At 40.0% G+C, this 16,772-nt stretch overlaps 1 protein-coding gene across 1 annotated transcript in view; it reads right to left on the reverse strand.

Annotated features, from left to right (window-relative positions):
* Positions 1 to 16,772, reverse strand: part of celsr3 (cadherin, EGF LAG seven-pass G-type receptor 3) — a 192,147-nt gene that overhangs the window by 55,962 nt on the left and 119,413 nt on the right. The gene's annotated exons all lie outside the window — the stretch shown is intronic.

Raw genomic sequence — 16,772 nt, forward strand, 5'->3', positions numbered from 1 at the left:
TAGTTGACGAAATTAAATTACAAAATCTGCGGTCAACTAAAAAGTCTATATGCTGTAGCTGATATCATCGCACATACTTTCCAGCTGTACGCCAAAACAAGGTCTTATTTTACAGAGGAGTGAGACATCTTCATCCCTACTATCTTTGACAAAACAAATGAACTGAAAACAACAGGTAATTAACACCTTGAAGACGGTTGTCACAAATTTGCAGCATTCCGCGCCAAGTCTTGATGCAGCTGATATGACTGTTGTATCTCACTAATGTCATGATACATATTCTACCCATACAAAAGATCGATCAAATGGACTGTGTCACGATTGACTGTTCAGAGGGTGAACTCATTAGATCCATAGAGGGGTTATCAGTCTACGTCGTCATAAAGATGCCCACAGAAGCAGCATTTAGCTCCATTCATTCAGGCAAGTTAGCATTTTTTAAACACTAAATTCAACCTGTTATCAGCATCAAAATGTACGGTTGTCCTGTGGTAAGCTTTTAGAAATGATACTATTCGACAGAGGCAACACCTATCGAGTTTTGACCGTCACAGAGCCACCAGTGTTTTGAAGTTAAAGCCACCAGGACGTCTGGACGTAGTTTTCTGGTTCTTTTATTATGAACCAGGACTCTGACTCAGCAGTCTGTGTACTCTTTTTGGTGTTTTGTCACAGTCTGGTAAGTGTCCATGGATAATGCAGTCATGAACATGGAGTGACAGTTGTGTGTTTAAATCGCTCTCTTGGTACACGCCGGGTTTCTCCGCTAAAAAAAACGGTCAACCTAGTATCTGTCCACTTGCTGATCTCTTGTGTCCACTCACTGCTATTTCACAAACCTGGGAGCTATTTACCATCCGTCAAAGTGATTATATTAAATTTAAAATGTGTTTTTTGGTGGTCAACTCCTCCACATCAGTTGACAAACCATTACACTCTGCAATGCTTCTGCACTCAAGCTGCGGGCACATACGGTGTTGGTTATAAACAAATAACAAATAAAAGTGATTTCAAATGTATATTTACAATCTCCACTCATTTTAGCGTCTGTAAGAATGCAAAAACACACACACACAAAAAACTAATTTCAGCTTCAGGAAGCTGCATTAAGCTCTGCAGCTTAACGATGCAAAGAAGAAAGCTGGCTGGAAGGTTTGTAAATTGAAAGTGACTTTTCATGAAGTAAATCTGTAGTTGAGTGATATTTGACGAAGTATTCCAAAACTAAAGAATTGTACCTTACAACACCTTATCTTTTTGTCTACCTCTTATTTTTTCTCTTCTTTTGACCCAACCAAGGAACAGTGGGACAGATTTTACCATGCTACAAATTAAGGGGTCGTTTACACGACAACGGTTTTAGGGTGAAACGCAAAAGTTTTGTTGCGTTTAAGCCTCGTGTTTACACGGAAATGGCGTTTCAGCCGACCTAAAACGCAAACTTTTTAAAGCAGCCTCCAGAGTGGGATTTTTTTGAAACGCCACAGACACTGTTTCCATGTAAACAGTAAGCCGGCGTTTCAAGTGGAAAAGTGGAGCGCATACAAAAGGACAACAGCACCGTTGTTACAATCGTCACATACTACTGTGTTGTGCTTGTGCTGCTCAATCTTCTGTATCTGCTGACTGTCTTCATACAAAATGAGCATCTGTTGCTCCACTTTTGCACTTAGTATTCACCAAAACACAAGATGATCGGCTCAACTCTACTTCAGTGGAGAATGGAGATCTCCCCGAAGCTGCTTCTGGACAAGACAGTTATAGTACCACCTGCAGGCCTGGCATGCTTACTACAGCGTTTTCAGTCCCTCTGTGTTTCCGTGTAAACGCAGATTTTTTTTCACTCTGTTTTTGCTGTGTTTTAGCGTTTTCAGATAAAAAACATTGTTGTGTAAACGGGGTGTAAAACTACCTTGTTTATCTTAAATTAAATAACTTTCAATGGTATGATCTGAGTTTAAGACTGATGTTAAATTTAAAAGCTAATCAATAAACAAGAACTGTTCCGTATTTTTGCAATTTAATGTCTGTCTTGTTGAAAAAAAAATTCAAGGACAAGTCAACTATTTTGTCCACAGCCTTATTCTAGAAGTAAATCAAATGCATTTGGTTTAATAGCCCTAAATCCTGTTTCCTCATTAGTTTCTTTTAGCAAAGGTATTAGTGTGCAGCATGATGAACAAATAACTTTCAACCATTGCCATGAAACTCAGTTATTTGAAGCCTGGATTAGTTCTTCTGTTATAGAAAAAAAAAAAAAAACAGTCCTCCTGACACAAACCACAGCAAACAACTATTTGAGATGAAATGTAAAAAGTTTTATTGATTGCTTTTCTCTCCTGGTTACAGTCTGACTAACTCTAAAAAACAGTGTGCTCTGATCTGGCACAACTGCCAAAAAATGTCTAAGCTCACCATGACTCCTGATACACTCTAATAAACGTCTCTTTTCCTCAAAATGTTTTGAGCAACATATAAAAAAGGAGCTAAATCATTTATTCTGAAAACCAACAATCAGACAGAAAATGTGAGAAAAACACAGGCAGCTTTTTTCACGTTTTTGCATATACGACTGTGAAATTAGAGCAAAACAAAACCTCCACTGAAATCTGAATATGTAGAACAGCACTCTATTCCTCGTCTGTGAACCAGATATAATAACCTGTCACCTCACAAGTAAACATTTCAGACATCAAACACAAACATCACTTTCCTGACTCACTCCTGCTGGGCCAACCTGCTGGAAAACAAGCGTCGACTGTGAATTACAATACTGTCATCTCCTGAAACACAAAGCAATACCTCCCCAGGAAAAAACGCTGCCCTGCTGGAGCACGAGATTTCAAAAAGACTTCCTCTTTTCAATTCAGCCACAAAGAGGACCAACAAGTACATTTTGACTTTTGTGAAATTACTGCACTTGGCACAAGGGAAACGTTTCCGCTGCAATTTAAATCAGTACGAGCAAAACAGGGTGTTTCAACTGGGAACAAAGAACTGGAGCCACAACCTCAAGGAAGATTTTTTTTTCACCTGCTCATGATGAAAAAGATGTGACATTTTCCCTGTTCCAACATCTAAAAATGTCAGAGATAAACTGATTTACATTCATGCCACTCATCTAAAAACTTCATCAGTGCAGTAAAATCCCATCATACCAGTTTAAAATGTGACTGTGAAGCAGCTCAGAGATGGTTTCAAAGAGGTGAACGTCAGCCAAAGACAAACTGGTTTAAAAAAGTGTGAAGTCATTGGAGGAAAGATAAACACTCAGCCATTACAGCTCGGAAATTCTCAGCAGAAAGCAAAGACAGCGCACTTCAATGAGCCACTTCAACTCCTCAATGAGTGACACACAAATTCCCAACATACAATCCAGTGTGTGCCGCCGCCGCACAGTACACATAGCTGTCATACACTTCAGTGCAATCCCCAGACACTCCACACGAACACAGCAGCTTCTTATATGTTAATACAGGGCAGCACAGAAAACCTCTCTTTAATCTAATGACTAAAGCAGAGCGCTTCACACACACTTTGGGGCGTATTTAGCACAAATAAAGGCCTTTCATCCAGACCTGCTTTTCTACTCAAAAAGGACATAATTGTAGTATTTAGTCTTTCTTTTAAGTGCCTACTTTCATGTTGAGAAGGGAAAAAAAATCCAATGATTCAATTTACATAATGGCTCCAAGATAATGAAATAAACTTTTGTCTGATATTAATGATTAACCATCAACAAATCTCTGCAATAAAACTGAGAATGACTTTGACTGTATCCTAGTGGTGTAACCAAGCGTCAACCTCTGAAATAAATAAGATTACAAACTGGTACAAAAAATGTCTCCCGTCTGAATCGCCAATGTCGCTATTGGCTCACACAGGGGGTGATTATTCTTTCTAATTAGGCAGTTTAGAGCCATCATTCCCAAAGTCTGGGTCCTGACAAAAAGGTGGGTTGCCAGAGATTTTCTATGGGTCGCAAAATTAGTTTTCAAAATGTTTACAAGAAATTCTTGCTCTCCTTAACCAGAAGAAGTCTCCCCTCCCCGATTTGTTTACTGATAATTGGCTCCTCACACTGTCATAGCAGGTTATGTTTTCATTGTGAAGGGTCATCCCCACAATGTTTACTGTAACTGGGAACATTTAACTCCTTTTCAAAAGTCTGAAGCCATGAGCTGGCACAACTCAAACAACCAAAGCCAAACCACTGTATGTTTCCTACTGTTTTACAGCACTCAGAGGAAAACGCTGTCACTGTGTCACACATACGAAAGAGCTGACCCATTGATTACTTTGATCGTCAGTTTCCAAAAGAAGGATCTAAAGTCGGATTCAAAACCCAAAGTCCAAAGTCACTGCTGGATCTTGGACAGGCACCAGCTGCAGAAACAGGCTGTTACAGCTTGTTACAGCTGTGCAGTGACGTCCCACTGAAAAAGAGGCATGGACAGATGCTGTTAATTTTATTCTGGATGAACATTGCATCTCAATATCTTGTCCTGAATATCACATGACTGGGATACAATTCTGAAAAGCAAGCAGGCTACCCTTATCGTAAAAATGTGAGTATTTTCAGAGCTGAAATGCATTTTTCAAATATGTTAGGCCTGTTAGCAGGTACAAAAGATGTACGGTGATGCAGAAACATGATTAAAGATTCCTTTTTATCTTTGCACAGTTATCCTGTCAATTGATTTATAGATTGGACATATTTTGGATTGGGTCGCCATGGCTTGTTTCCCCAAAAATGTGGGTCACCTGAAAAAAAGTTTGGGAAACACTGGTTTAGAGGATGTTAAGACCACAAGTTCACCCAATCAGAGGCACAGCTCAGCTCATGTGACTGCCAGGCGCCCTATAGCTGTTAGTGTGGAGACACAAACTCGCCCCATTTCCAATATGACTGCGATCTGCTTCAAAAATCCATTTCAGAAACAGATCAGGATCTATTCATCCACTATTTGAGCAATGGATCAGTCAAATTGATTGAAAGTATAAACATCAATTACTCGGTTATAACAGTTCACACACAGCCACAGTCTATTGTTACAACAAGGCTAGCGCATTTAGCAGGTAATGGCTAGCAGCCACATTTCATGTTGATGCCTTAAACATTTGGCAATAAAATTATCAAAAGGGATCAATGTTGTGTTTTTTTCCCTTTATTTGAAAAGTAACAGATTGTGGTTAAAAAGGTTTGAAATATCATTTGACTTGATCACTGGTCTCTAAATCGAATCAAAATTGAAATTGTAACGTAACTGTTGTCCAGAGAGAATTAATGTTGGTTCGTATCATGATGAAACTAGTGATGTTCACCCCTACTGTATTTGCTAGGGTTGGTAGAAAAAAATTGTACTGTAGTTTTGGGATACTTTGCTTAACAATTTGAAATCATGTTTTTTTTTTTTTTGTTAAAAAAAATCTTTTCTTTTTCTTTTTAAATTCAAGACCTTCATTTAAGTTTTTGTTTATAAGCTGGGTTGGAAAAAGCTGCCATGTCAGATCCCTTGAATGGATCTTATTAACTGACTCACATGTGACGTGCATTTCTTGGGGAATATGGCTCCTGATACAGTCTGTAAACATCATCATCATTCAACCTTTCCACATGGTCTGGTGTTACAGAAGCAAACGAAAAATTGCAAAAATTGGTATCTAAAGCAAATAAAGCCCCCAAAACTGTAAAAGAATCAAATTGAGAGAAAAGCATATCGTCCCTGCCCAAGCATTTCCTGATGTAGTTAAATCCGACAGTAAAGGCACACAATGAGTTTTCTCATGTACTTCTTCCTATTTTGAACCATGAAAGTAAATCACAGGTATAGTAAACTCTATGCAGTACTCTTGACTGTAAAAACTCTTTGCTTTGACATTGTGTATAACTTCATGATATTGAATTTATCTCAGACAATTTCACAAAAGAAAACCTCTAGATAGCCAAACAACTGGGTTAAACAAGCATCACTACGACATTCAGTGACAGTCAATCACTTGGGCATCACTTCAGGAATCTGAAAGCTGCATTTCATATCACAAACTTTGCAGCATACTTTGTTTTTGTCAGTTCCTCAACTTTTCAGCCTGTAGAGAATAAGCAGAGTCGACTCACAGTTTAGCTGCGTCAGGCCTCCTGATATGCAGGCATCACTAAATGTCTGTTATCCTGCCCTGCAGTGCAGTTCTTCCTAAGAGCTTACAATTGCATTATACATTCGTTTGGATTATTGGTGAGTACAATCTTACCCACTACTTATCTTGATCCCTGCAGTACTTAGTGGATTCGATGCGTTAAACAGAGCAGACCCACAGTGACTTGATGTTTGCAGTTTGGTCTTTATCTTAATGCAAGAACTGTAAATTCACACTATTTTGATTTAATGTGAATCTGTACTTGAAAGCAGGAAAACAGAAAAACAAAGAATCTGTTATTCTGAAAAGAAAAAAGCATCAAAGCAAAAAAAGCAGCATCTCAGGGAGAAAATTAAGTCAGTCTCACTGATTTTACCCACTGGTTTCATATAAATGTAAGTCACCATATCAGAAATGCTGACTCACCCTCACTTTCAGTCAATCTACCCACAGACAGAGGTAGAGGTGAGGTGGACTTGAAGCCTCCTAGCAAACAACTACATCAGTCAAAACAGCCACAGCCCTCGACCCAAGCCTTGGAATAATCTACAATAAGCTGTATGAAAAGTGTAAACACATAAAAGTCAGCCATTAAAAAAACTATTTATGACCCACACTTTGATGTGGACATTAACATGTGCCTTAAAAACAGTTTTAAATTGTCTTATTTTGACCCTGCATGAGTCATAGAGGAGGTATTATGATTTCCCATTAAACATGGTTCTGAACTAACAACGTTGGATGTGCACACTAACTAGTGCCGATTACCTGAATCTGCCAGGAAACTGTTAAGATGGTCTGTTCTAAAAATAGCAAGATAACTTTATATTGGCTGAAATGACGAGGTCATCACTTAAGGATCTTCTAATGGGGTGGACCTCAAACACTAAGGTCTGCTCATAGCTCTTCCCCCACCAGGCCTCAGAGAGCTGGCCAATTTCAGAGAAGGGGGTTGTAGAGTGGGGAGCCTTAAGGAGACATCGTCTAAAACTAAGCGATTCACACAGAGGCTGTAAAAAGAGTTTTCTTTAAAGCAGTGTGAGAAAACAAATTGGGTTTTTTTGCTGTGAATCCTAAAAAGCTACCAATACCTACTCTTTATAGATAGGGTTGCAGGATTTTCTAAGAAAAAAGAAAAAGTCAACTTTTACAAGAACTATCCTGCTCGATGATCTCCAACAGGCTTTTAAACATGTGTGTCAGTGTCTGCCTCAGACAGAGGAAGAAAGACACATCCAAAGTGAGACAAAACACCAAACAGATGAAGCTTTTTCCTTAACGAGGGTGAAGCTTGGCTCAAATTTTACTCACTTTAGTTAGTATGTGTAAAATACCTGTGATTAGCTTGTGCTAGCATGCCAAGTCAGGTGCACGGCTCTCGAGTCTCTCCCACAAAGAAACGAAATGCTTCAGGTGGTGTCAAACTCGTGCCATGGAGGGCCAAGAGGCTGCAGGTTTTCTTTCCAACCAAAAACTTCAGCAGCTGGTTTCACTGATTAGTCCCTGCTCTCTGCTTGTAGGTGAGGTAATCAGTAGGTTCAGCTGGTGGAGTTTTTGGTTGGAAAGAAAACCTGCAGCCTCTTGGCCCTCCATGGCACGAGTTTGACATCCCTGGGCTAGAGAGTGTGTTCACATAGTCACAGAGGCAGTGAGTGTGTGCTGCCGCTGGCACTGATCCAAGGAGGAGGAGCCCAGTTTGAATGTTGTGTTTACTAACAGGTAGGTATGCACCGATACAGCTTTTCTGGTCCCAGTACTGACACCGATACCCGAGCTTTTGGCTTTGAGTAAAAGACAAAAATGAGTACATTTGGAATTACTGAAATTAATTTTTATTCAAACTATACGTGTTTAAATGTTAAACAGCAGTTTGGTTCTAAAATGCTTCAGAATTTACAGAAATGATAATTTGATTTTAAATTCTAAACCTTGTAGACTAAATCACAGTTTAGACTTTAGTGTCAAGTTTGGACCGATCCTTTCCCATCAATACCTGATCCAGCTTTAAGGAGCTGGATTGGCGCTGGTACCTGATACCAGGATCAGATCGGTGCATCCCTACTAACAAGTAACGAAAGACTCTGCAGACCCTACCTTTAAGCATTCTCATTCTCACTTTAATCCTTACATCAGCTCAAGGATAAAACCCTCAGGTTGTTATTGAAAAATAAACTGATGAGCCAAAAAAAAGGGAACCTTGTAATCTTTCCAACAGGATATTGCATTTTGTCTTCAGTGTCACACTGATCACTGACAGTTTCTTCAACAGCGCTCTCCCACCCCACAGCCAGCCACTCCTGCTTTCAGGCTCTTTGAATCAAGCAGGATGAATAGGAAAGGAAACCATACATAGACAAGTGACAGAGGAGAGTGTGCAGATCGTTGGGGTCTGCATTCCTCCCTTTAGAGCAGACAAACAACATGTGAGGTCTGCTTCAATGCATCAGTCTTCAAAAACATACATTTAGCACGCAGCTTTTCCATCATGTGGCCTTGGCTTTAGCCTCAGATACACACACACACACACACACGTTTTTCAATGACTCCTGTTCTTTTGTGAAACTGTATACCCACACATACTGTAATTTGTGAAAAAACACACACTGGCCTTGCTGCGTTCACCTGCTCGTACCGTCATTGTTTTCATTCTTTTCTTTTTTCTACTTTTCCTGCTCAGAAGTATTCCAGGAATTACACAAACAGTAAAGTAGTAACGGCAATGACAGCAATTGCAGCTTTTCTGATTATTCAGTGAAATGTTTTGTTTCACCAATGAGCAAACACACACACACACACACACGGGTAAGATGAAAGAATCACACACACATACACCAATAGATGCAACATCCTGTTTGTTCTCTTATGATTCCCAACTCTGTCTTCAACTCTTTTGTCCTCCACTTTTATTGCTTTCACACACATACACACACACACATCTTCTATCCTCCCTATACATCTTCAGACTTTCACCATGGCAACTGACAAAGAGAGGCGACGTCAGCCTTGGCTGTTTTCAGACTCTCATAATGACACTGGCCTTGTCACAACAATATTGGACAGAGAGAGACAGATTCTTGAGGCTGTGGGTACAAAGAGCTGTAAATCATATGTGTGTGTGTGTGTAGGGTGTTTTTTTTGTTTCAGACAGAGTCCAGGAGCTTTTCTGAGGAGCTCTGGCTCTTCAGCTGTACACTCATCCAGAGTGACTCACATCCTCATGTCTGGCTCGAAACCTTTTAATGTAAGACAACATCAACTTGATTTCTCCAGACGACAATCAGGATGAGAGAGCTGAGTCATGTGTTCACTGAACCGTGAGCCTCCAACGCTCCTTTTTCTGACAGCTGAAATGTTGCATATGTCAGAAATGTGCCATAAATGTAGCAGAGGTGAACACAGAACGACAGCAGAGAAGTATCATCAAACTATTTAACTTTATCGAGCATACTACTCTGAAAAACATCTTCTATCTTATCAAAAGGAGGACTTCCTGTTTGCATGCAGGGCGTTCGTCTCCTCATGTTTTTTTGCATTCACTTCTCCAGAGCCTGTTCACACTAATTTCCTGCTGTCATTGTTTGATGCTGTCTATCATGACATCAGCTTGTTCCACCTGTCTATAAAGCTCAGAGACACACACTTATGCCCCGTTTACATGACAACATTTCATCTGAAAACACGGTAAAAAAAATCTGTGTTTAAATAGAAACGCTGAGGGGCCGACGCTGTAGTGAGCATGCCAGGCCTACAGTCGGCGCTGTAACTGTCTTGTCCAGAAGCCACTTTTAGGAGATCTCCACCGAAGCAGAGTTGAGCCGATCATCTGGTGTATTGGTGAATACAAAGTGCAAAAGTGAAGCAACAGATGCACATTTTGTTGAAAGATTGGCTGTTTCCCAGGTGAAACAAGAGAGGAGGACCCAATAGCAGATATAACAAAAATCTTTATTTTAATTAAACTTAAAATTCAAAAACTCAAACAAAAGAAACAAAATCCAAAGTACTGAAAAACTTCCACCAAAGAAACCAAGAGGCACAGGAGACACGGGACACGAAGCACGACATACAGAGACAGCTACAATGAACCAACAAAAAGCACATGGAACACAGAGACTATAGCCATGTCCACACATAGCTGGGTATTTGGGAAACCGCATATATTTTTGTACGTTTACGCCTGTTGTCCACAAGAAACCGCAGCTTTGCGTCATTAAAAATGATGTTTTCTGAAAACTCTGGCCAAAGTGAAGATTTTTGAAAACTCCGGTTTCGTGGTTTTGTGTAGAAGCCGGTAAACAGAGTTTTCGGTTCTTAAACGTCACAGTTGAATGACAGGGGCTCATTCTGATTGGCTGGTATGGGTTTTACGTCAGGAAAACACTGCCCATTATGGGTTTGGAGCTGCACTCACCAGCGGATTTACCTGCTGTGTGTGGACGAAAGTATTTTTTAAAATGAACGGGGGGAGGGGGGACTTGTTTTTTGAAAATACCCGGCTACGTGTGGACATGGCCTGTATAGACAGGGGAGTGATCAACATAGGTGTGCAACAAGACGCAGGTGAAGTACATGAGGAGCAATCAACAAGGAGGGAAACACAAGGAGAACCAAACCAAACACAGGGAAACTCAAGACAGGGATTAAATACATAAAAGACACCAAGGTACTAAAGATAACCACGATAAGACATACCCATGACAAGAACCAAATCAAAACCACAAGGGACACAAACTAAGGACAAAAACCCGAAACACCTAACACTCAAGAATAACTAGGATTAACAAAGGTGACACAGAAACACAGGACAAGCACAGAATTACAAAGAAACACAAGAAGACTGAAACACAAGAAAACCCAGAAATATACAAACCAAAAACCCAAACCACATGAAATTCAGTACGCAGTAGTCGGTATGCAAAAACTTGCAAAATCTGCAGTATACTAAAAATCCCTGGATGTCCTACTAATCCAGGAAAATTTCTCAGTATGCAACGGACCAGTCTACCTGGCACACCATTTCCCACAATGCACAGTGCTAACGCTTTTTGTCTAAGCAGGTGGCAGGTTTCGGTGAATTACTGCCATCTATTGGAATTAAACAGCATTACAATTATCACACAACACTAACGTTAGACGGTCCATGAGATAGAAGTGAAATGATGTGAAGAAACACCAGTAAATCTTGTCACTTCCAGTCTTAACAAAGATGTTTACTTCTAAAATTCATCAGCCCATATAAATCACTGATTCACTTTTCAAACCATACGTGGATTATATAGAAGTGTTTTTTACATCAGCTGCAAAAAATAAAAATCACTTTTAGATATATTTTCAGTAAGTGATATAACTTTTGGTGTAAGATTAGAAATCAAGAATGATGATTCTGTGTGATATGATTAACAAAATAACCAAATGCAGAGATCTGCCAACTGCTTGTTTTGTATATTTATATTAAAGGCAAAAAAACACCAACTGTAGCTCCACCTTCTGAAACCAAAAACTACATACTACATTCACATGTAGTAGGGGGTTTGGAAAACAGCCACAGTCAGCAAAAACAGCAGTTATAACAACGGTACTGTTGTCCTGTTGTATGCCCTCAGAGTGTGACGTCATCGTTTCCACTGAAAATGCCGGCTTGCTTTGTACACGGCAACGGTGTCGGCAGAGTTTCAGAAAAATTCCACTCTAGAGGCCGTTTTCAAAAGTTTTCGTCTTAGACCGGCTGAAACGCCGTTTTCGTGTAAACGCAAGGCTGACGCGACAAGACTTTTGCGTTTCACCCTAAAACCGTTGTTGTGTAAACGGCCCCTTATTCTTTACGTTATTAATACTGTAGTTTCTGTGTTTGTCTTTTTCTGCTTCTACATAATTCACACTGCCTGGATTTAAACCCCTCTTCCCCCTCACACTCAACTTTTTAGAGTTTTATCATTTCACCACCTTATCAGTCATCAGCTTTATCATTTTATTGCCTTTATCAGTTATCAGCTCAAAGTTATCAGCCATCACCTCCATTTTGGATTCTTGCACATCTACTCCCATCACCCTCAAGACTTGGCAATTTTATCATCATTTCACCAAATTCATCAAATATCAGCTTCATCATTTATCAGCTTCATCATTTATCAGCAAAGTGAAATTCATCAGCCACCAGATACACAATCCCCACTTTTTCTGCTCCACTGGGGGATTATTTTGCTGCTGCTTGAGGCAGACACTCAGTCCATTAGAAATTCCCCCTTTGCTGGAGAATTACAGAAGATTTTACTTCCTGCTGGTGCAGGGCGGTACAGCAAAGAACTGTATGAGGACGAGTACAGACCTTTTTCATTACACAGTTGAAGGTGCAAACACAAGAAAATGGACAATAAGGAGAGCAAGGGTGGCGCTTCAAGGGCGAGAAACAACAAAAGAAAATCATTACAGTCTGACGCCACCACAGGAGCCAAACTTAGTAACGTTTTCATCAAGACGAGCTGGAGGATGGAAAAAAAAAACTCCAGATGGAGAGGACGAAACAAGCGAGGCAAGATGGAAGAGAAAATACAGCGCTTTCTGCAAACCACCGTCCATATTTATGAACTGTGTGGCGTTATGTGAAGCAGTTACACAGGAGGAGAAACAAGTCAAGTTTGGAGGACTTCACCCAGTCTGCAGGACGGGTTCACAACAGTCAGGTTGTTTATATTATATTTAACTAAAACCTGCTTATAATTAGTTGACTAAAACTAGACTGAGACTAAAACTCTTAAAGATGCTCTGAGGAGGATCTGTTTTAATTGCACTCTCTCGCCACCTTCTGGTCTGGAGACACACACATGTCATAAATTATTTTTAGCGAGGTGTGCGTTTGTTTTGGAATTAAAAGGAGATGTGATGGAAACACATTTCCTTTGTTCAAGAAAACTTTGTACTGGATACAACACAACAAAGTACGGTATTTATCAGGTTAACATGACAACAAGTAAATACTGTCAGTTTGTTAGTAGTTTGATAGTTGGCTATATTTAGCTCAGCTGGCAGCCCGGTGCTGTAAGACGTGTCTGTAATGTCGGTGAATCCTGGATCTGTCCTGTCAGTCATCTACCAAGCAGAGCTAACATAACCTACTCTTCATTTTATTGATAGACTCTCAAGTTTGAAAAAACCACTGCAGAATAACTGCTGACTGTGGGTTGAATGGATATTAGCACAAATAATTTAGCGCCTCAGTTAGCCTTTAGCTCGTGCTCTATCTCTCTCCTGTTTATCTTTCTTCTGCTCTTCTGTCCTTTTTCTGTCTAACAGTTAGGCTCTAGTGTCCACCATCACTACAAAATTAATCACAGAAATCATTTTTAGCAGAGAAAAACACAGATCTCTCTTCTCACTACTAAACTCTGTCAGCTGCCGTGGTGTTGTCATAGAGACCTAGACCAATCCGGTCCTGCTCGACCCGTTTGGAAAGCTTAAAAGTAGCATTTTAAATTTTTACATGAATTATAATGATAATCTCATTTTAAAGTGTGGATTAGGATCAGGCAGATATTAAGAAATGAGACTTTTTCAAGAGTACTTAGAAACTCCTCACAGCCCCTTTAAGGTATTTAGTTGGCTAAAACTAGACTGAGGCTAAAAGGTTTCAAACTAAAATAGGACTGAAACTGGATGGTGTGTTACTCACACTATTTTTAACCCTGTTAGGATTTCTGAAAAAAAAAAAAAAAAAAAAACATCACTGCCTGAACAATGCACCATTTTTAGGTGTACAACATCAAACAACTGAACAATTTTGTGTTGATATCAACACCGTTCAATAAATGACATTACTAGGTGGAGAACAATTTGTCACAGAGATCAGCTTTACCCTGATTCAGCACCTTGAGGAGCTGGCATGAAGGTGGGAGTACGGGGAAAAACAGCTAGAAACTCATAAATCTCCTCCTCTTTGTCCCAAAGGACCAGAGCTAGATATATACTGCAGCTTCACTTCATAAAACTAAATACAGCAGAAGTGTAAAACACTCAGTTTGAAGAATTATGGGTTTGACGTTCTCTGTTTTTAATCACTTTTTCAATGTAAATCAACAAATCTGGATTAACTGATGAATGGCTCATTGCTGCAGCTGAAACATTTATGAGGTTCCTCGTCTTAAACCTGGAACATATGCTTTCTGAATGTGGCTCAGTTGGTTTTTAAACGACCCAGGGAACTGAAACAGACATAAATCAACATGGCTGTAATTTATCATATTGAATTACATTTTTCATTGCACTGAATTAGCCTGTGGCAACTGGAAGCAGCTGTCACACACATACACTCTGAGACACACCCGGGTTTCCATACTGTACTGTACAGTGCACTTACACACCAATAGACACATGCATATATACACACACACACTGAGGGGATGAGAGCGCAGATGTCTCTGTGCTTCGTCATGCAGAACCACGTCTCAGTGAGCGTGTCTAAATGTTTCTGAGTGCGTGTTTTCTAGGAGGCTGTATTGCACGAATCAGACCTTCTGTTCCTTGAGAGAACCATTTGGCTAGTTTCAGCATCAGGACGAACCAAACACACACACACACACACACACACACACACACACACACACACACACACACACACACACACACACACACACACACACACACACACCCACACACACACACACACACACACATGAAAGAGAATTATTTAGAGTGCATCTCTTTTCTTTCGTTATATTAAACATTGATTTGATTTGTCTCTGAGCGGCAGTTATTCTGATACAGTCTCTATTTTTAATGCCCATTGTGCTGATGAAATATAATAATCACGAGTGCGTGAGTGTGTGTGTGTGTGCATGTGTGTTTACAGTAAATAAGTTCATGCAGTGAAGTTTGTGCAGTTGTTAGTGTGTGAGCGTGTGTGTGATTCTCCATGTTAATAAGTGAAGATGTTAGCATTAGCTTGCGGGCTGGTGCAGGATGCTACAGGGATAGCAGCCCCTCTCTGCTTCCTCTCGTGTGCTGTCAGGCCCGAGGCGCTCTCACTTCTACAAACTACATCCTCCACGCAACACACACTCTTTCCCTCTTCCCTCCTCTCACTTCCCCACCTCCTCTTTCATCTCATGCTCTCATTCCCAAACTTTACTTTCTTCGAAAACTTTTCTTTGAGTTCTCTTCCACAGTTAACTTAGGTGTGACCGAGTCAACTTCAGTGCAGACGGTTTTTCTGCTTTACACACAGACTTTTGCTGCTGAAACATAACTCAAGTCGGTGAGTCTTAGCTAAATAAAAGCTGTTAAAAAAGGAGCTTTTCACTGCTTTTGCTATACTGTATTTTGTCGCAGCACAGAAACTACACGACAATGACACAGTGCTTCTCATTCAAGGACATTTGGAGATAATTGAGGTTTTAATTTCTAGTTTTCTGTGTCGTCCAGCAGCTAATTTGCATTTCTTTCAGACTCACACACTCACACATAAATGACAGTTTTCTTCTAATTTTTCCCACAACTTGAATTTAGAGTTTGCTTGGCAACTACAAAACTGATAGATTCACTATAAAAATGCTGAGAGATATAATGACCAAGGAAGCAAACAGAGTTTAATCGAGACAGCTGTGCTACAACTGATTAGCCTCAGTGGAAACAGATGTGTTAGAGATGGAGCCTGAGATGCATCAAAATGACGGATGCTGAGAAAGATTATCGATATCCTGGTAACGTAAAATGAAAAAGTGCATCCTCTCGCTTTCTCCTCTAGTTTTTCATCCATCTGTTCGAGCTCCTTCTTGCTATTCTTTAATCATTCATATAGATCCTCCAATCATCTCTGCGAGGAGGGTTTAGTCTGTTCAATTCACACTCCTGGAACTCAAACTGCAGCTGTTGCATCAGACGCTAATAATAAAACCCCTACAATAAAAGAAATATCACTCTTTCTCATCTGTGTTGAGTCTGTCATGATAATTATCGCTCGCTGCTATGATTTGCGTGTCTCTGTGTGTCTGTGTGCATATGCCAGCAGTCTCTGGAGCTCTTCCCAAACGTGTTACCAGTGTTTCCAGGCTGTTTGTTTTGACTTTCTTTCGCCCTCTTTCTTCCCTTCCTTCATCTCGCCTCCAAACTTTCAGTGTTCAGTGTACACTATTTCTGTCATCTGCCTCTTTCTCTTCATTAATCATTTACATCTTCAGTCTCTTCTTCCTTTGCTCTCTCTCTCTATAACTCTCTTTGTCTTTAACTACTTTCTTCGCTGCAGTTTGTTGTCCTTCTCTTCTCTCTTCATTTACTTTCCACTCCACTACTTCTCCTCTAATCAGGTTTTTCTTCTTCACATTAATTCTGCCTCATTATTTTCACCTGACTAAGGAGATTTTGGGAGTTAGCCTGCAGACAGCCTTCGTCTCTCTACGGATGAGAGCTCATTATGCGATCCCAAATATCTGTTTAACCCAGTTAGAGAACTGGCAGACGCCCACACAGATATAGCCACATTGTAATTATTCCTTTTCTCTTGATGGAAGCTAGCTGGCTTCTTTCACCTTTTAAAATATTCTGATCAGTCCCCCCACACAGATGCTTTTTATTTTTACCTTTTATTTGAAGACTGAAGATTTGTCAGTGGGCAAACTCATCCTCATTACTGAAACATTTTAAAT

This window comes from Halichoeres trimaculatus, unplaced genomic scaffold (genome assembly GCF_033239565.1).
Source record: "Halichoeres trimaculatus isolate MK-OKI-2021-1 unplaced genomic scaffold, fHalTri1.1 fHalTri1_scaffold_11, whole genome shotgun sequence".
Classification (NCBI taxonomy): domain Eukaryota; kingdom Metazoa; phylum Chordata; class Actinopteri; order Labriformes; family Labridae; genus Halichoeres; species Halichoeres trimaculatus.